Source organism: Triticum aestivum, chromosome 3D (genome assembly GCF_018294505.1).
Source record: "Triticum aestivum cultivar Chinese Spring chromosome 3D, IWGSC CS RefSeq v2.1, whole genome shotgun sequence".
Taxonomy (NCBI): Eukaryota; Viridiplantae; Streptophyta; class Magnoliopsida; order Poales; family Poaceae; genus Triticum; species Triticum aestivum.
The window spans coordinates 597,222,877-597,244,322 of NC_057802.1; the positions used below are offsets into that span (position 1 = coordinate 597,222,877).

At 45.0% G+C, this 21,446-nt stretch overlaps 1 pseudogene; it reads left to right on the forward strand.

Annotated features, from left to right (window-relative positions):
- Positions 1-8,486: 8,486 nt before the first annotated feature.
- LOC123080805 (pentatricopeptide repeat-containing protein At3g13880-like) lies at positions 8,487-12,946 on the forward strand (annotated as a pseudogene).
- The last annotated feature ends 8,500 nt before the right edge of the window (positions 12,947-21,446 follow it).

Sequence of the window (21,446 nt, forward strand, 5' to 3'; positions counted from 1 at the left end):
GAATGTACGCTTTGATGAGATGATCAAAGATTTTGGGTTTTTACAAAGTTTATGAGAAACTTGTATTTCCAAAGAAGTGAGTGGGAGCACTATAGATTTTTGATGAGTATATGTTGTTAACATATTGTTGATCAGAAATGATGTAGAATTTCTGGAAAGCATACAGGGTTATTTGAAAAGTGTTTTTCAATAGAAAACCTGGATTAAGCTACTTGAACATTGAGCATCAAGATCTATAAGGATAGATAAAAAATGCTTAATAGTACTTTCAAATGAATACATACCGTGACAATATTTTGAAGGAGTTCAAAATAGATCAGCAAAGAAGGAGTTCTTGGCTGTGTTACAAGGTGTGAGTATTGAGTAAGACTCAAGGCCTGACCATGGCAGAAGAGAGAGAAAGGACGAAGGTCGTCCCCTATGCTTTGGACGTAGGCTCTACAGTATGCTATGCTGTGTACCGCACCTGAAGTGTGCCTTGCCATGAATTAGTCAAGGGGTACAAGAGTGATCCAGGAATGGATCACATGACAGCGGTCGAACTTATCCTTAGTAACTAGTGGACTAAGGAATTTTCTCGATTATGGAGGTGGTAAAAGAGTTTGTCGTAAAGGGTTACGTCGATGCAAACTTTGACATTAATCCGGATGACTCTGAGTAGTAAACCGGATTCGTATAGTAGAGAAGTTATTTGGAATAGCTCCAAGTAGCGCGTGGTAGCTGCATCTACAAGATGACATAGAGATTTGTAAAGCACACACGGACCTGAAAGGTTCAGACCCGTTGACTAATAACCTCTCTCACAAGCGAGATATGAACAAACCCCATGGGTGTTGGATTCATTACAATCACATAGTGATGTGAACTAGATTATTGACTCTAGTGCAAGTGGGAGACTGTTGGAAATATGCCCTAGAGGCAATAATAAAATGGTTATTATTGCATTTCCTTGTTCATGATAATTGTCTATTGTTCATGCTATAATTGTATTAACTGGAAACCGTATTACATGTGTGAATACATAGACCACAACATGTCCCTAGTAAGCCTCTAGTTGACTAGCTCATTGATCAATAGATGGTTATGGTTTCCTGACCATGGACATTGGATGTCATTGATAACGGGATCACATCATTAGGAGAATGATGTGACGGACAAGACCCAATCCTAAGCATATCACAAGATCGTGTAGTTCGTTTGCTAAGAGCTTTTCTAATGTCAAGTATCATTTCCTTAGACCATGAGATTGTGCAACTCCCGGATACCGTAGGAGTGCTTTGGGTGTATCAAACGTCACAACGTAACTGGGTGGCTATAAAGGTGCACTACAGGTATCTCCGAAAGTGTCTGTTGGGTTGACACGAATCGAGACTGGGATTTGTCACTCCGTATGACGGAGAGGTATCTCTGAGCCCACTCGGTAATGCATCATCATAATGATCTCAATGTGGCTAAGGAGTTAGCTACGGGATCATGCGTTACGGAACAAGTAAAGAGACTTGCCGGTAACGAGATTGAACGAGGTATTGGGATACCGACGATCGAATCTCGGGCAGGTAACATACCGATAGACAAAGGGAATTGTATACGGGATTGATTGAATCCCTGACATCGTGCTTCATCCGATGAGATCATCGTGGAACATGTGGGAGCCAACATGGGTATCCAGATCCCGCTGTTGGTCATTGGCCGGAGAACGTCTCGGTCATGTCTGCATGGTTCCCGAACCCGTAGGGCCTACACACTTAAGGTTCAGTGACGCTAGAGTTGTTATGGGAAATAGTATGTGGTTACCGAAGGTTGTTCGGAGTCCCGGATGAGATCCCGGACATGACGAGGAGCTCCAGAATGGTCTGGAGGTGAAGATCGGTATATTGGACGAAGGGTATTGGAGTCCGGAATTGTTCCGGGGGTACCAGGCTATGGCCAGCATGTCCGAAAGGGGTTTCGGAGGCCCCGGCAAGCGTTGGGGGGCCTTATGGGCCAAGGGGAAGGGGCAAACCAGCCCACTAAGGGGCTGTGCGCCCCTCCCAACCCCTCTCACGTAACCAGGAGAGGTGGGGGCGCCACCCCTAGGGCAGCCGCCCCTCCCGGCTTGGGGGGCAAGTTTCCTAGGGGGTGGGGGCGCCCAAACCCATATGGGGTTTCCCCTGGCCGCCGCCTCCTCCTCTAGATCCATCTAGAGGGGCCGACCCCCTCTCCCCTTCCCCTTATATATAGTGAGGGTGGGAGGGCAGCCGCAACCCCTGGAAAGGCGCAGCCCTCTCCTCCTCCGTAGTGCTTAGCGAAGCTCTGCCGGAGAACCACGAGCTCCATCACCACCATGTCGTCGTGCTGCTGGAGTTCTCCCTCAACTTCTCCTCTCCCCTCGCTGGATCAAGAAGGAGGAGACGTTCCCGGGCTGTACGTGTGTTGAACGCGGAGGCGCCGTCCGTTCGGCGCTAGATCGGATCTTCCGCGATTTGAACCGCCGCGAGTACGACTCCATCAACCGCGTTCTTGTAACGCTTCCGCTTAGCGATCTTCAAGGGTATGAAGATGCACTCCCTCTCTCTTGTTGCTAGCATCTCCTAGATTGATCTTGATGACACGTAGGAAAATTTTGAATTATTGCTGCGATCCCCAACACCGACTTCATGTTATCCTTTGAGCTGCTCACTTTCGTGATCACAGTTTGATTGTAGAAATTCATAAGGACACCCGGTACAAGTTTCTCAACAACCGGCAAGTCATTCAAGAGCCGGCGAAGCCAATCTGCTTCGACCGTAGCTATATCTAGTGTTGTGAGTTCTGCTTCCGTTGTTGACCTCGTTAAGATGGTCTGCTTGCAAGACTTCCAAGAAACAGCGCCACCTCCATGACTGAATACATAACCGCTCGTGGCCTTTATCTCATCAGCATCTGAGATCCAGTTTGAGTCACTATACCCCAAGCACCTTTGGGTGCCCGGTGTAGTGAATTCCATAATTTGCAGTGCCTTTCAAATAACGCAAAACTCTCTCTAGAGCTTTCCAATGCACATCTCCTGGTTTTGAGACAAACCGGCTCAGTTTGCTAACAGCAAAAGAGATGTCAGGTCTTGTAGCACTGACTAAGTACATAAGCGAGCCAATGATGTGAGAATATTTCAATTGGTCTCTAGCAATTCTTCGATTCATTCGAAGCAACACACTAGCATCATATGGTGTTGGAGAGGGCTTGCAGTCACTATAGCCAAAGCGACTCAACATCTTTTCCACATAGTGAGATTGAAGCAATGTAATCCCACCATCATCGTCTCTCAACAACTTGATGTTCAGAATGACATCAGCCACTCCTTGACCTCCTTAATAACATTCAGATTTGTTCCGAAAATCAGTATGTCATCAACATACAAGCAAAGGATAACTCCCTCGCCCCCACCATGGCGATAGTACACACATTTGTCAGCCTCGTTTACAACAAAGCCTGCAGCTGTTAAAGTTCTTTTAAACTTCTCATGCCACTGTTTAGGTGCTTGCTTGAGTCCATACAAAGACTTCAGCAACTTGCACACTTTTCCTTCCTGACCATCTAGTACAAACCCATCTGGTTGTTCCATATAAATTTCCTCGTCCAACTCTCCATTTAGGAAAGCAGTCTTAACATCCATTTGATGAACGAGAAGACCATGTGAGGCAGCTAGTGAAAGTAGAACTCGAATAGTGGTCAGTCGAGCCACGGGTGAGTAAGTATCAAAGAAGTCTTCACCTTCCTTTTGGGTATAACCCTTAGCCACGAGCCGAGCCTTTTACTTTTCAATAGTACCATCAGGCCTAAGCTTCTTCTTGAATACCATTTTCATCCTATAGGTTTGCACCCATAAGGACGATCAGTTATCTCCCAAGTTTCATTCGCCAAGATGGAATCCATCTCGCTACGAACCGCTTCCTTCCAGTAGTCAGCATCTTCAGATGCATAGGCCTCTGAAATAGAACTGGGAGTGTCATCTATGAGATACACAAGAAAATCATCACCAAAGGACTTTGCAGTCCTCTGTCTCTTGCTCCTAGTAGGAACTTCATTGTTCTCCTCCACAGGACTTTCAAAGTGTTCCATCGAAATGACAGGTTTGGTAATTGTAACTGGTTCCTGATTCGATGAACTAGGCATCTCCTGATTAGACGAGGTAGCCATATCCTTCATGGGAAAGATATCTTCAAAGAAAGTCGCATCATTCGACTCTATGATCGTACCGACATGCATGTCAGGTACCTCTTATTTTACAACCAAGAATCTATAACCAATGCTATGAAAAGCATATCCCAGGAAAACACAATCCACGGTCTTTGGTCCAAGCTTGCGCTTCTTTGGAATTTGGGACATTGACTTTCGCCAAACAACCCTAGGTTCATAGATAAGAGAGTTTTAATATTTTCTTCTCCCATCCTCGAATGGAGTTATCTCTTTATTCTTTGTGGGAACTCAGTTTAGGACATGACATGCAGTCAATATCGCCTCCCCCACCATGCCTTGGAGAGACCCGATGTGTCTAACATGGCGTTAACCAAATCAGTTAGAGTACGGTTCTTTCTTTCGGCCACCCCATTTGACTGAGGTGAATAGGGAGACGTCCTCTCATGGATTATACCATGTTCCGCACAAAAAGCATCAAATTCATTGGAAAAATACCCTCCACCACGGTCGGACCTATGCCTCTTGATTTTCCGATCAAGTTGGTTTTCCAATCCAGCTTTATAGATCTTGAAAAAGTTCAAAGCCTCATCCATAGATTTCAGAAGATACACACGACAGTATCTAGTGGAGTCATCAATTAACGTCATGAAATATTTCTTTTCACCTTTTGTCAAAGCACCATTCATTTCACATAGATCTGAATGTATGAGCTCTAGTGGTGCAAGGTTTCTCGTTTCCGCAGTCGTGTGAGACTTACGAGGTTGCTTAGCTTGCACACAAACTTGACACTTAGATCCCTTGACAGTGGTGAAACTAGGGATTAAGTTCAACTATGCTAGTCGCGACATGCAACCAAAATTAACATGACAAAGACGTGAATGCCACACATTTGATTCACTATTGTTGCAAACATGATTATCAACTTTATTGCAAACGTCTGATAAGGATAAACGAAGCAGGCCTCCTGACTCATAGCCTTTACCAACAAAAGTTCCATACTTGGATATTACAAATTTATTCGACTCAAAGACAAGCTTGCAGCCATCTCTACACAGAAGAGATCCGCTAACAAGATTTTTATTGACGGAGGGGACATAATGCACGTTCTTCAGCCGCACGATCTTCCCCGAAGTAAACTTCAGATCGACCGTGCCAACACCACGAACAGAAACACTTGAACTGTTGCCCATCAGCACGGTTGAAGTCCCTGTGGTCTGATAAGACGAAAACATGGAAATATCACCGCATACATGCACATTAGCACCCGTGTCAATCAACCAATCAGGAGAATGACATACTGAAAGAATAGTGGGAAATATACCATACCCAGCATCCTTCATGTCAGTGTCTCCAATGACAACATTAGCGGTCTTGCCGCCTTTCCCAGGATGATGCTTGTCATAGCGATTAGGGCAACTAGGAGCCCAATGATCAGGATCCCCACACACATGACAAACACCTTTCTTTTTGTCACTCTTCTTCTTGAAGTTCGTGTGTTGTACAGCCTTGTTCTTCCCATCAAACTTTGCTTTACCATCAAACTTGCCCTTGTTCTTGAACTTGTGGGACTGGAAGTTTTTCTTCTGTACCAGATTGGCACTAGATCCTCCCTCAATACCTCGAGCACGTATGTCCTTTCCTCTCGCCTTTTCTTCCACATCAAGAGTACCAATGAGATCCGGAACGGAAAACTCCTGTCTCTTATGCTTCAGTAAGGTAGCAAAGTTCCTCCACGAAGGAGGAAGCTTAGTGATGATACCCCGGCAACAAACTTGTCCGGTAGCATGCAATTGAAGTGCTCGTGTTCTCTAGCAAATGACTGTAATTCATGAGCCCGCTCAACCACGGAGCGCTCTTCAGTCATGCCGCAATCATAGAATTGCTCCATGATGTACAACTCAGTGCCGGCATCCGAGACCCCAAACTTGGCCTCGAGTGCGTCCCACATATCTTTTCCATTATCAATTGACGCATACGCATCAACTATGTTCTCACCAAGAACACTCAAGAGAGCAGCCTTAAATAGAGTATCCATTTTCTGAAAAGCTTGTTCCTGTTGGGCATCAAGCTCCCCTTCAGGTTTGCCAAGAGTGGCGTCATAGCAACTCATGATTTGAAACCATAAGACTGCTCTCACGCACCATCTCTTATAGTGGATACCCTCAAACATAGGAGGTCTCATGGAAGCAGCAAAACCACTTGGGGTAAAATTGCCTATTATAAGGTTTTTGGATTGTTGGAAATATGAGCAATTTACCAAATGATTTTATTAACAGAAATATTAGATAAAGCATGACTAATATAACAGTGACAAAACTAATCATGCGATCTGACTGAGAGAAGGTAAATAACATCTGCATATAGGAACTGTAACCAAGTTTCTGTAGAGCAGACAGTAGGACGAGTTTCATATATGAAGTAGGACCTAACAAATCTAGGCCAAACAACAGAACAAGGAACTGTAGCAGGACCTCTAATAGAAAGGGGAAGAACACGTACGGGGCAGCAACAACAGAAGCGTTGGACTTGGGGTCGGTGTCCTCGCCTGCCATGTCGTCGAGGAAGTCGTGGACGTCGGGGAAGAAGTCGTCGGCGACCGGATCGTCCGTGATGAAGCAGCCAGTAGTCGCACTGAGCGCTCCCCAAAAACCTTATCACCCTTCTCCCGTACAGGACTTAAAAGATGCGGTTTCGGAGGCCTACTGTCCCAACGTGCGGTGCACGCCGCAAGTCGGGATAGGGAAGATCGTAGCAGCAGCGCAATGCTCAGGAACTTTGTGGCAAGAGGAAGAGGATCTTCTAGTGTGTCTCTCTGGAGAGGAGCGACCTCTCTTATATAGGCACAACGGAGGGAGACAAAGTGAACAGGCAGCAAAACGTTTCAGCTCCCGTGTGACCGTTCGTATACCCGTCGTGCGTGGCAAAAAATTTAGACATCGGCTCATTCCCGCAACCCGCGTCGTGGCGAGGCGGGCGACAGAGGAGGAGCGCGCGCGGATGTCCTTGTTTTCATGCTCATACATGTGGGGAAAGAACCTCCCTTATAAAGAGGTCCAACTCCCTCTAAACTAGCAATGTGGGACTAAACTTTTGTAGTGTCCCTTGCCTTGCACGAATGGGCTAAGTGGGCCTCTAGAATTTATTAGGAATTTCTGAAATTGTTATTGGGCTGGCCCATAAATAGATAAAATTCCATCATCAACTCATATGTAAATTTCTTTCATATTTTGCATGCGGTGATGTTGAGCGAGTTGCAGGTTGTCTTACGTATATAAATATTTCGTACCATGCCTATAGGTGTTATTTTCCTACACATGTGAAATTTTTACACCATTGCAAAAAAAAAGAGCCACATCATGCATTCATGCTCTTTTATCTTTTATTCTATAGTGCAAAAAACATTTCACCGAAGTTAAAAAGTCACTGAAGGTACCTAAATAGTCGATCGCCACTAACTCTAATTCTTCCAACATGCATCGTTCTATATTATCAAATGTGCCATGTCATCATTCACTGAATCTATTTTGTAGCACATGCATACCCCAATTTAATTTTCCCATCTTCAATAGTCTAGGGTACATGCATACTCTTTCTTCACACATAACTACTTTTGAACATAACAGTTTTTGATTTAGATTATTTCATTTGTACAAAATTACAAAAATTAATCTTTAACATCCGCAACAACGCGCACGAAAGTCACCTAGTCACTATAAATTTTCTATCTTTTGCGTAAAGGATCAAATCTATTATAGAAGTTTATCGGGTGTACAGAACATCTCAAATATAATAAAAATTATACAGTGATTCCCACGACTGGATGATCACTATTGCCGCCAGAACGAGCCGTCGACGCTTCGCTGTCCCCGCTTCCCTACCGGAGCCGACTTGACCTTGTCGATGATAGCCACGAAGTCTTCGTGCATGTTCCTCTAAGGACCATCGCCCTGGATCCGTAGTCATCGCCGTTGAACCCTTGCATAGATCTGAACCACCTGACACCAAATCTCGTCACATGACGAGAAACCCAAACCTCACCGTCCCAACAAGACGACAGGAATCTACGTCGGAGCTCCGTCGACTACGTCCAAATGGACGAACTCGAGAATGATCGAAATCCGAAAGACAAACTCAAAGAAGAAGCGCTGTCATCTCACTTTCTTCTCAGTTCTTGTGCTCTATTCTATAGCAGATCTGGCATTCGGCTTCTACTCCCTCCGTTTGAGAATGTAGATTTTTTTTTAACACTATACTAATGTCAAAAAACATCGTAGACGGAGGGAGTATTCTATAGCAGATCTGGACCACGAAACTTTGATCGGATGGTTCACAATCACTTCCTTCGCGGTTCGAACAATTCGCCCGAGACGAGACGGGGATGCCTCCGCGGGCGCCGCCGCCGGCGGCGTTCCCGTCCCTGGACGCCTACTACCTCCACCACCTCCGCTCCTGCTCGACGCCGCGCCACGCCGCCGCCGTCCACGCCCACGTCGTCCGTGCCCACCCCTTCCCTTCCCTCTTCCTCCGCAACACGCTCCTCGCCGCGTACTGCCGCCTCGGCGGCCCCGCGCGCCGCCTGCTCGACGAAATGCCCCGCGCCAACGCCGTCTCCTTCAACCTCCTCATCGACGCCTACTCCCGCTCCGGACAGGCAGACGCCTCTCTCGAGACCTTCACGCGCGCTCGCCATTCCGTGGGCGTCAAGGCCGACCGGTTCACGTACGCGGCCGCGCTCGCCGCGTGCTCGCGGGCCGGGCGCCTGAGGGAGGGCAAGGCCGTGCACGCGCTGGCCGTCCTCGAGGGGCTCACCGGGGGCGTGTTCGTCTCCAACTCGCTCGTTAGCATGTACGCCAGGTGTGGCGACATGGGCCAGGCGAGGCGGGTGTTTGACGCCGCCCAGGAGCGGGACGACGTCTCGTGGAACGCGCTGGTCTCTGGCTACGTGCGTGCTGGCGCGCATGATGACATGCTCAGGGTGTTTGCTCTGATGCGCCGTTCTGGGATTGGCTTGAATTCTTTCGCTCTTGGCAGTGTCATCAAGTGCTGCGCTGGCAGCGATGACTCTGTGAGGGATATTGCCGCGGCCGTTCATGGGTGCGTGGTGAAGGCTGGGTTGGACTCCGACGTGTTTCTTGCGAGCGCGATGGTTGACATGTATGCCAAGAAGGGCGCATTGAGTGAAGCTGTTGCGCTCTTCAAGTCGGTGCATGATCCCAATGTGGTTGTGTTCAATGCCATGATTGCGGGGCTGTGTCGTGATGGGGCTGCTGTCGGTATGGATGTCCTGAGAGAAGCGCTATGTCTGTATTCCGAGGTGCAGAGTCAAGGAATGGAGCCTACCGAGTTCACATTCTCCAGCGTCATAAGAGCTTGTAACTTGGCAGGTGACCTTGAATTCGGAAAACAGATACACGGGCAAGTGATCAAGTACTGTTTCCAGGGAGATGACTTCATTGGGAGCCCACTCATTGACCTGTACTTCAACTCTGGCTGCATGGAAGATGGGTTCAGGTGTTTCAGATCTCTTCCGAAGCAAGATGTCGTCACGTGGACAGCGATGATTTCTGGGTGTGTTCAGAATGAGCTTTTCGAGAGGGCACTGACCCTGTTCCATGAATTATTAGCTGCTGGACTGAAACCTGACCCTTTCACTATATCGACAGTGATGAATGCTTGTGCCAGTTTGGCTGTTGCAAGGACTGGTGAGCAGATTCAGTGCTTTGCCACAAAATCTGGATTTGGTCGGTTCACTGCCATTGGAAACTCCTGCATACATATGTATGCTAGATCAGGGGATGTTGATGCTGCAGTCCGGAGGTTTCAGGAGATGGAATTACACGATGTTGTGTCTTGGTCTGCTATAATATCAAGCCATGCACAGCATGGCTGTGCTAGGGAGGCTTTACGGTTTTTCAGTGAAATGGTAGATGCAAAGGTGGTGCCAAATGAGATTACTTTTCTCGGTGTCCTTACTGCATGTAGCCATGGAGGATTGGTTGATGAGGGACTCAGGTATGTCTCTGTAATTTTCAATGATTCATACAGACATCTTGATCTGAAAAAGAATAACTGTACATGGGTCGAACTTTGAGATCTTTTGTGTTGCTGGAGTGCGTCTTACTGTCTTGTAGTAGAGTTATACTTGTTCGGTTGTTCCTCATTTGTCCATTCCTTTCATGGTCTCATGCAGGTATTACGAAATCATGCAAGAGGAATACGCGTTGAGCCCAACCATCAAGCATTGCACATGTGTTGTCGACCTTCTTGGTCGAGCTGGGAGACTAGGTGATGCTGAGGCTTTTATAAGGGATTCAATCTTCCATGATGAACCTGTCATCTGGCGGTCTTTGCTAGCATCATGTCGTATCCATCGAGACATGGAGAGAGGTCAACTTGTTGCAGATAGGATAATGGAACTACAACCCAGTTCCTCAGCATCCTATGTAAATCTCTACAACATTTACCTGGATGCTGGGGAGCTCTCCCTAGCTTCAAAAATTAGAGATGTGATGAAAGAGCGAGGCGTGAAGAAAGAACCTGGTCTGAGTTGGATTGAACTAAGGTCTGGGGTTCACTCTTTTGTTGCCGGTGACAAGTCCCATCCAGAGAGCAACACAATATACTCGAAACTGGCAGAGATGCTTTCCAAGATTGATAAACTGACAGCCACTGATACTTCCGGCACAAAGTCAGATGACATCACTAGAAACGAGCAAAGTTGGATGAATTGGCACAGTGAGAAACTAGCTGTGGCATTAGGATTAATTCATTTACCGCAGCCAGCACCTATACGAGTAATGAAGAACTTGAGAGTCTGCCGTGACTGCCATTTAGCTATGAAATTGATATCGAAGAGTGAAAACAGAGAAATAATCTTGAGAGATGCGATTCGCTTCCACCACTTCAGAGATGGCTCATGTTCTTGTGCGGATTACTGGTAGTGGCTACTATGCTAGTGCAGTGGTTCCGAAGGTGAATCCTTGAAGATAAACCTGACACGTTGGCATACCTATTGAGTTACCACAGTTAGGAGTGAAAAAACATTTTTCAGCAGAGGCCCAGGGAACGTAAACTTCTGAAGCTTTATAGCCTATAAGTTATTCAGGGTGTACGGTGCCAGTGTGGTGTTCTGATTCTTTAAAAAATAGTTCTCTGTATTGCTTTGCTCCCATTTAGGATTAAAATCTGTAGGTGCTTGCGATGATTTAATCCTATTACATTTCTGCCAGCAGGAAGAAAGGCGCCTTCAACTCCTCAAAAGCGGCCTCCTCCAAACTGAATGGTTGAGTCCACTGAACCATCTCCAAGGAATCGGGCTGATTCTCCAATTCGTCATTGACCAGATCCATCCCCTGCTAGGCATGTTGACAGAAGACCAGTATCTCCAATCAGAAGATGTTCTCTCCTTCACCGCCTACAAGGCATACGTCGCCAATGCGGTGAGTTTTAGAAATTTCATTCTTGTATCTAGGGTATTGTAATATACGGAGGACTTGCTGACAGTAGTCTCGCAATTGCCACCTAGGTGGGTTTGTGGCAGCTCACCACCTCGTAGATACTCACCTGGGCCTCTTAGAAGGTGGTAAGTCAATATAAGCTTGTTTTATTACTTGAGTTTCTTGTATAGATCGCTTATGTGCAATCTGTGTACCTTGTCCAGGAATACAATAAGTATGCTATACATGGTTTGAGACCTCTGTATACTACAGTATAATTTACTCTGGTCTGATGTGTGCCATGTGGCAGGAAGCATTACCTTCAGTTACGGACAGCATTGCCTTGCCATGTTTTTACTTCACTATACAATTTTGCTCATGATCATGTCATTATTGTGTAAGAGCTTATTGCTAATACCTGGACATTTGGATGGGCAAGTCCATTACCATGTGCCAGTTATCTTGGTTTGCTAATTGTTTCACAGTTTTCTGTGTGTTGGCCAATTGGTGCTGTTCTTGTGTTGTGTCAGAAGGGCGTAGTTAACTTATCTTGCTTTTTCTTGCGGGTGGAACTTATCTTGCTTTTATTAGCTGGTTAAGGAGATTGACGAGCCCTTCGAGAAGGTCACCACCACCACCTCCTCCAAGTCGTCATAGTCGCTCCCCTCCTCTTCACTCGCACCAGATCAATTTCTCCATATAGGTAATGAAATTGTTGCTGCCTCTCTGCCTTGTAATTTTTTTGTTTTTGAACAGACTCTGCCTTGTAAATCTTCCAACGGAGCCCATCTCCTTTTGTAAATGATATACCTAATTCTCTCCATGGTAGCAGAACCAGAGGACTTCCTACACTGGGGCTGGCGTGGAATGTGAGATTCATCCAAGTCTGCATCACCCAGTCCTCCGAGGAAGGTGAGTGCAACATGTGTAGCGGTTTGTCTGGGAAAACAGGAGTATTGAATGCTTGCTTGTGTTTTGTTGGTCATGCGATGCGACCTTAGAGAGCATCAAGGAGCCGCAATCCTAGAAGGCCAGTGACTCTTTCTGGTTTTCTCGTGTTTTACAAGAATAAAATAAAACACACCAATGTATGTATCTACGGATCTTGAAAGAATTGTTTTTCTTCTGAAACTAGAAGGAGCATCTCAAGCGACAGTGGGAGTAGCAGCGCCCACCTTCCCGGAGGCATAGGTACTCGAAGGAAACTTGGGGCAAACTGGGGATATCCCGGCCCAAAACAGGCCTGCTAAATGGCTCCGTGGGGATATTTTTACAGTCTTGTTGAAGTTACTAACAGCAAAGTACTCAAAATAAATGATGCAAACTTATGGAAGTCGTAGACCAGCTGACATGCAATGAATACAACTACTGGTTTCTTCAGCAACAAAGAGTTGATGGAGGGGTTAATACTGCATGACACAAGCATGGTATAGGCTGCATAATGGCAAGATATCATGTCCTTATAAATTCAACCGCCCAGGACAAAACTTTGTATCCAAGTCCCAAATGGTTACTATAGGAACAGAGCAAAATAGGACTCTTAAATGACAGAAAATGGACATTGCCAAACTTGTACAAAGTATACAACGCACAAAATAATCCAAGGATCAACGACAAATGCACAGAACTGGGAAAGAAACTGGACGTGAATGCATTGTTTAGTGAGCAAGTGGAAAAATATAATAAAGAAAATAGTTCATGACAGCAAATCTAGTTGTTCTGACGCCATACTAAAGAGCACATTATATACAGTATCGCTTAATAATTAGTAGTTGTCATTCACCAGAAAGTTTGGAAACAGTAAACAACTAAGAATGTGAAATGGAAAGTATGATAAGAATACAGAGGCAAAAGAGTCGTGTTCAATCGTGACATATATAAATAAGCAGCAGGATGAGTGTAACATAGACATGTTAATTGGTAAGTACTCATGAGAATTACCCAGTGGTGCTAATTACGGTTCAGTATACTACTCCTTCAGGACACCATGCAGAAAATTTAGCACAGACTAAACAACATCAATGAGCACATTCTTCTTCTCAAAGAAAAGTGTGAATTGTTATAGCATAGATCATAACTGTTTCCAAACAACAATGAGGGCCATAAAAGGTCCAACCTAGTGTAGCTTATACATGTAAATAGAAAAAGAAGAAAGCATCACAGCGACTACATACCTTATTCTTCGTGTTTTTTGATAGTTGATCCCGGACATCTCGTTCTTCCAAATAAAATGTGAAACCAAACAAAAACAATTCAGCTTCAGTGTTCATCGATGTGGCGGTGGCTATATTGTTTGTATGCCATAATTAAGTGAATCTCGGCAAACAATCATCTAATTAGCTAACAAAAAATGTCCAAAAAACTAGCAAGCAAAATTACATGGCTATATGTTCTTAGCAACAGGAGGGGAGCATTTAAAATCTAGAAATGAAGTGAATGTTTGCACCTAGTCAGAAAAGGAGCATCCCACTTTTCTCTAATCTCGTAACTAAATAACATCAATGTAGCTATATGGATTGAGCTCCTCAAAGTTCAATCCATAACAATTTAGTTTAAACATGGATCGGTTCAATTCTATCAGTCATCCAAATTGCTTAGGACATTGTTATTCTAATTGTTGATGAAGAATTCTGCGAGATACTATAAAACAAAGAAGTATTCTAACTGTTGATGAAGAATTTTGCGAAATACTATAAAACAAAGAAGCTAGCATAGAGCTTTGGAAGGGCCATATCCATGCTCTCAACTATAGTAACTTCATTTACCGAATGGGACCATGATAATGGAAGGATGGGACCGTGCTCTTTACAAATGGACCTCATAACAACAGCAAGACCAAAGCAAAAGCGCACTCAAAGTGCCTTGCACTAGTATTCAGAATATGACCCTGGAGAAATCATATGCATGGATGTTAGAGCTGGTATGGCATGATATCCAGGAAGCAAACTAACTCAAATAGCAACAAATAAAGATTAATAAATGCTACCGGCATGTTTCCAACCTAAGTGCGCTTCCGAGATTCTAGGAAAGATAAAACATCAAAATCGAAACCACTACTGATGAGATTTTATCAGATGCAACACCCCAAACACACTGTACTAAGCACACAAAAAGACAACTACATCAGGAAATTGGCGAGCAAATACATCTTGAGCAGAAAAATTAACTGTAAATTGAGTCGAATATGTCAGCGACCTGCAAGCTATGTGACAAACTGTCCGGAAACCTCGTCCAGCTGATGCTGGTGTATTCTTATATGTTAGCAAATGCATAAAAAAAGTTGCTCATCCATTGCAGACGTGCAACAAAAATTAAATACTTCACCAGGCACTTCACGAGCATAGAAAAAAAAGAATATGTAGCTCAATCACTCCAGAAACTACTGGACTCCTGATCATAATATTCAACAAAGATGCAGACAAAAAAAATAAGAACCTTGTTGGAGTTACACACATGATTAAACAAAGTAAGGGGAGGAAGAGATTAGAACTCACCTTGCCCCGAGGAAGGGGAGGGACACCAAGGACCGCTGGAGGTGGAAGATGTGGTTGAAGAGGAGGACGCTTGTGCCTTCCCCAGTTGCTTTCCTCATTATTTACGAAGCTAGCAAGCGAAATCTTGACAGTCACCAACGTGTCACCATGAAGGAAGAACAAGAAGGATGACTCAAAAACATAATAACAACCATGAACTCCACTGCGCACCAATGGAAGATATGCTTCAACAAGTAAATATTGACCATTCTTTTCCAATAACATAGTACTCAATCAACTCTCCTCCAGAAAAGTACTTCAAAGAGAACAAACCAATGATGACCAAGAACTAAATGATGATAAATTAATTTATGGAAAGTGTGAACCTTCGTTCTATAAACATGAGACGGGTGCCATTGAACCCCTAGGATGCAAGAAACATAAATCAATAACTATACATACAGTTCTTATTCTTTTTTTTATTTTTGCCAGAACATACAGCTCTTTTCAATAACCATATATACAGTACACACATAATTGTTTAAAGACCCACACCATAATTCAAACACATTTTTCTTTCCTTCGTCTGATCATGCTACTATAACGAATGAAAGAGGGGACAGGTCCCCAGGGGAAATAGCAATACAGCTATAGGAAATAAAGTAACACAATGGAGAAAGCAAGCTTTGTGAGAGAATTTACCCTAACATCTTAATACTTCAAGGTTTTAACAAAAGAAAAACATATAGTCTAGGAATAAATGGACTAAAGGAGTATAGGAGGGGAGTGAAGCGATCATATCAATTTAAGTGCTTCAGAATCACCAGTATAAGAAAACATTGATGCCCATTACTACATACTGATCGTGGACAGCTCCTTGCCTTCTCTTATCGGATCACCAACATCTAGATTTTGAGCTGCAACATCATATACAGGGCACGAGCAGAAGCAAAAACAAAAGGAGATATGATGCTTCTTCTGATCTTCTCTACCACTTTCAAGCCCTTAGTATATATTTAACACACTTGACAACTCATTTGGAATATTCTGTTCACATATCGAATGTTCCAAATAGATATGATCAACAGAATATTCAGAAAATAAAGAGATTACCTGTGGATATTCTGACAATGGTCTACAGCTCTGGGTTCAGATTAACATATTGATACTGCTGGAAATGTTAAAACTGGCATTAAAAGGTGGAACTAAGGTTGACTTTGTCTCACATTGGCTAAAACCTCTCACGTACTATGAGTTGGGTTAGGAATAGAGAAGACAACGGATACCACGCTTGCAAATTGTTGCCTGCTAGTACCTAAACTCTGAAACCTATAGCACATATATAGATTCTGAATGCTCATGAGATGATCTTTTCCCATTCTGCATGTGTCAAGTGTTCCCCCAACTAACCGTGTGACGATCTATTGTCTGACATAACCTCACAGCTGTTGGTGTCAACTTAATTTGGATAGTTATACAATTGCCACCGTTCATCTGTGAAGGTAAATAACTGTTTTTTCTCTTATGATGCTTCAGATAAACACCATGGTCAGCTTTCTAGCAAACGAAGATTACCTACAAAAGGACATCAGGGTAAAGCCAGACCTTGATGGCCTGGGTGCTTGGGGATATCGGTTGTTGACTATGAGCTGCCCAAGAACGTGGTTGCTCTCGGTCACCCTGTCAAGAACCAAGCTGGCATGAATCCGCCTCCTGTTGAGCGATGGCGAAGAGGAAAAGGCGAAGGGCAAGCAAGGGGCTGAGCCTTTGGCATGGAAGAAAGAGAGAGATCTCACCACCTCAAACTCTTATGCTCGTCGATGAGCCGTCCTCTGCTGCTCCGCCTTGAGCACCTCGAGCTCCCCTTTTGTCTCTGTCCTCTCACCTTCCCGAGCAGATCCATCTCATCCCACCATCTCTCGTCCTCCCTTGTTTGGCCATCAAGGTCACCATCTGCTTCTCTATCATCCCACGCCGGCATCGAGGGTGGGTGGCTGAATCAGGAAGCGGAGATGAGGCGGGAGGGGAGGCGACCGCCACCACCGCTCCTCCCCTTCGCGTTTTTCCTCCTCCCGCATAGGATCCTTGGCTTCATGACGGTGTTTGGCTCGAGATGGGGGAGCGGCGGCTCCATGGCGGCGGCTGGCTCGAGGTGGGGGAGCGGAGGCTGGCTCGAGGCGGGGGAGCGGTGGACGCGGCGTCTGTAGCGGTGAGCAGAGGGGAGAAGCGGGCGCGGCGGCGGTAGGGGAGGGGGTTGGGTCGCGGGGAAGATGCGGGTTAGGTCATGGGGAGACGCAGGCACTTTTTTCCTGTCGTGAGCGGAGGACGCGGCGAGCAGAGGGGAGAAGAGGGCGCGGCGGCGGCAAGGGAGGAGGCGGGGTCACGGGGGAGATGCGTGAAGGAAATATGCCCTAGAGGCAATAATAAAGTTGTTATTTTATATTTCCTTATATCATGATAAATGTTTATTATTCATGCTAGAATTGTATTAACCGGAAACTTGATACATGTGTGGATACGTAGACAAAACAGTGTCCGTAGTAAGCCTCTACTAGACTAGCTCGTTAATCAAAGATGGTTAAGTTTCCTAACCATAGGCATGTGTTGTCATTTGATGAACGGGATCACATCATTAGGAGAATGATGTGATGGACAAGACCCATCCGTGAGCTTAGCATAATGATCGTTAAGTTTTATTGCTATTGCTTTCTTCATGACTTATACATGTTCCTTTGACTATGAGATTATGCAACTCCCGGATACCGGAGGAATACCTTGTGTGCTATCAAACATCAAATGTAACTGGGTGATTATAAAGATGCTCTACAGGTATCTCCGAAGGTGTTTGTTGGGTTGGCATAGATCGAGATTAGGATTTGTTACTCCGAGTATCGGAGAGGTATCTCTGGGCCCTCTCGGTAATACACATCATGATAAGCCTTGCAAGCAATGTGACTAATGAGTTAGTTACGAGATGATGTATTACGGAACGAGTAAAGAGACTTGCTAGTAACGAGATTGAACTAGGTATGAAGATACCGACAATCGAATCTTGGGCAAGTAACATACCGATGACAAAGGGAATAACGTATGCTGTCATTGCAGTTCGACCGATAAAGATCTTCGTAGAATATGTGGGAGCCAATATGAGCATCCAGGTTCCGCTATTGGTTATTGACCGGAGAGGTGTCTCGGTCATGTCTACATAGTTCTCGAACCCGTAGGGTCCGCACGCTTAACGTTCGATAATGATTTGTATTATGAGTTATGTGTTTTGGTGACCGAAGATTGTTCGGAGTCCCAGACGAGATCACGGACATGACGAGGAGTCTCGAAATGGTTGAGAGGTAAAGATTGATATATTGATGATAGTATTCGGACACCGGAAGTGTTCCGGAATGTATCGGGTATGTATCGGAGTACCGGGGGAGTAGTGGGCCATAGGTGGGAGGCAAGGCAGCCCACAAGGGGTGGCGTGCACCCCCCAAGGGAGGAGTCTAAATTGGACTAGGGGAGGGGGCGACCCCCCTTTCCTTCTCCTTCTCCCTCTCCTTCCCCCTTTCCCCTCCGATAAAAGGAAGGGGGGGGGGGGCGAATTGGACTAGGAGTCCAAGTGGGACTCCCCCCACTTGGCACGCCCCTAGGCCAGCCTCCTCCCCTCTCCCTCCTTTATATACGGGGGCGAGGGGGCACCTCTAAGGCACATCAATTGTTCTTAGTCGTGTGCGGTGCCCCCTCCACTGTTTACTCCTCCGGTCATATTATCATAGTGCTTAGGCGAAGCCCTGCATGGATAACTTCACCATCACCGTCACCACGCTGTCGTGCTGACGGAACTCTCCCTCGACACTTTGCTGGATCAAGAGTTCGAGGGACGTCATCGAGCTGAACGTGTGCAAAACTCGGAGGTGCCATAAGTTCGGTACTTGATCGGTTGAATCGAGAAGATGTTCGACTACATCAACCGCGTTAAACTAATGCTTCCGCTTTCGGTCTACGAGGGTACGTGGACACACTCTTCCCCTCTCTTTGCTATGCATCTCCTAGATAGATCTTGCGTGAGCGTAGGATTTTTTTTTGAAATTGCATGCTACGTTTCCCAACAGTGGCATCCGAGCCAGGTCTATGCGTAGATGATATGCATGAGTAGAACACAAAGAGTTGTGGGCGGTGATAGTCATACTGCTTACCACCAACGTCTTATTTTGATTCGGCGGTATTGTTGGATGAAGCGGCCCGTATCAACCTTACATGACCATGTTCATGAGACCGGTTCCACCGACAGACATGCAACTAGTTTTGCATAAAGGTGGCTAGCGGGTGTCTGTTTCTTCAACTTTAGTTGAATCGGATTTGACTACGGCCGGTCCTTGTCGAAGGTTAAAACAACAAACTTGACGAAACACCGTTGTGGTTTTGATGCGTAGGTAAGAACGGTTCTTACTAGAAGCCCGTAGCAGCCACGTAAAACTTGCAACAACAAAGTAGAGGACGTCTAACTTGTTTTTGCAGGGCATGTTGTGATGTGATATGGTCAAGACATGATGTGATATACGTTGTTGTATGAGATGATCATGTTTTGTAAAAGTTATCGGCAACTGGCAGGAGCCTTATGGTTGTCGCTTTATTGTATGAAATGCAAACGCCATGTAATTGTTTTACTTTATCATTATGCGTTAGCGATAGTTGTAGAAGCAATAGTTGGCGAGACGACCACGACGCTATGATGGAGATCAAGGTGTCAAGCCGGTGACGATGGAGATCATGACGGTGCTTTGGAGATGGAGATCAAAGGCACAAGATGATGATGTCCATATCATGTCACATATTTTTGATTGCATGTGATGTTTATCTTTTATCCATCTTATTTTGCTTAGTACAGCAGTAGCATTATAATATGACCCCTTACTAAAATTTCAAGGTATAAGTGTTCTCCCTGAGTATGCACCGTTGCGACAGTTCATCGTGCCGAGACACCACGTGATGATCGGGTGTGATAAGCTCTACATTCACATACAATGGGTGCAAGACAGTTTTGCAGATGCTGAATACTCAGGTTAAACTTGACGAGCCTAGCATGTACAAACATGGCCTCGAAACACTGGAGACCGAAAGGTCGAGCGTGAATCATATAGTAGATATGATCAACATAGAGATGTTCACCATTGAAAACTACTCCATCTCACGTGATGATCAGACATGGTTTAGTTGATTTGGATCACGTGATCATTTAGATGACTCGAGGAATGTCTATCTAAGTGGGAGTTCTTAAGTAATATGGTTAATTGCAATGTAGCTCCCCGTTTATTTTTTGATATGTTCCTAGAGAAAAATAAGTTGAAAGATGATAGTAGCAATGATGCGGACTGGATCCGTGATCTGAGAATTATCCTCATTGCTGCACAAAAGAATTATGTCCTTGATGCACCACTAGGCGACAGACCTATTGCAGGAGCAGATGCAGACGTTATGAATGTTTGACAAGCTCGGTATGATGACTACTTGATAGTTTAGTGCGCCATGATTTACGGCTTAGAGCCGGGACTTCAAAAATGTTTTGAACGCCACGGAGCATATAAGATGTTCCAAGAGTTGAAATTGGTATTTCAGACTCATGCCTGTGTCGAGAGGTATGAGACCTCTGACAAATACTTTGCCTACAAGATGGAGGAGAATAGCTCAACCAGTGAGCATGTGCTCAGAATGTCTGGGGTACTACAATCGCTTGAATCAAGTGGGAGTTAATCTTCCAGATAAGATAGTGATTGACAAATTTCTCTAGTCATTATCACCAAGCTACTAGAACTTCGTGATGAACTATAATATGCAAGGGATGACGAAAATGATTCCCGAGCTCTTGGCGATGCTGAAATCGGCGAAGGTAGAAATCAAGAATGAGCATCAAGTGTTGATGGCTGACAAGAAAGAAAGGGAACTTCTAGAAGAATAGCAAGCAAGTTGCCACTCCCGTAAAGAAGCCCAAAGCTGGACCCAAGCCTGAAACTGAGTGCTTATATTGCAAAGGAAATGGTCACTGGAAGTGGAACTGCCCCAAACATTTGGCGGATAAGAAGGATGGCAAAGTGAACAAAGGTATATTTGATATACAGAGTATTTTGTACCTTACTAGTTTTCGTAGTAGCCCCTAGGTATTTGATACTAGTTCAGTTGCTAAGATTAGTAACTCGAAACAGGAGTTACAGAATGAACAGAGACTAGTTAAGGGTGAGGTGACGATGTGTGTTGGAAGTGATTCCAAGGTTGATAAGATCACCATCGCACACTCCCTCTACCTTCTGGATTAGTGTTGAACCTAAATAAATGTTATTTGGTGTTTGCGTTGAGCATGAATATGATTGGATCATGTTTATTGCAATACGGT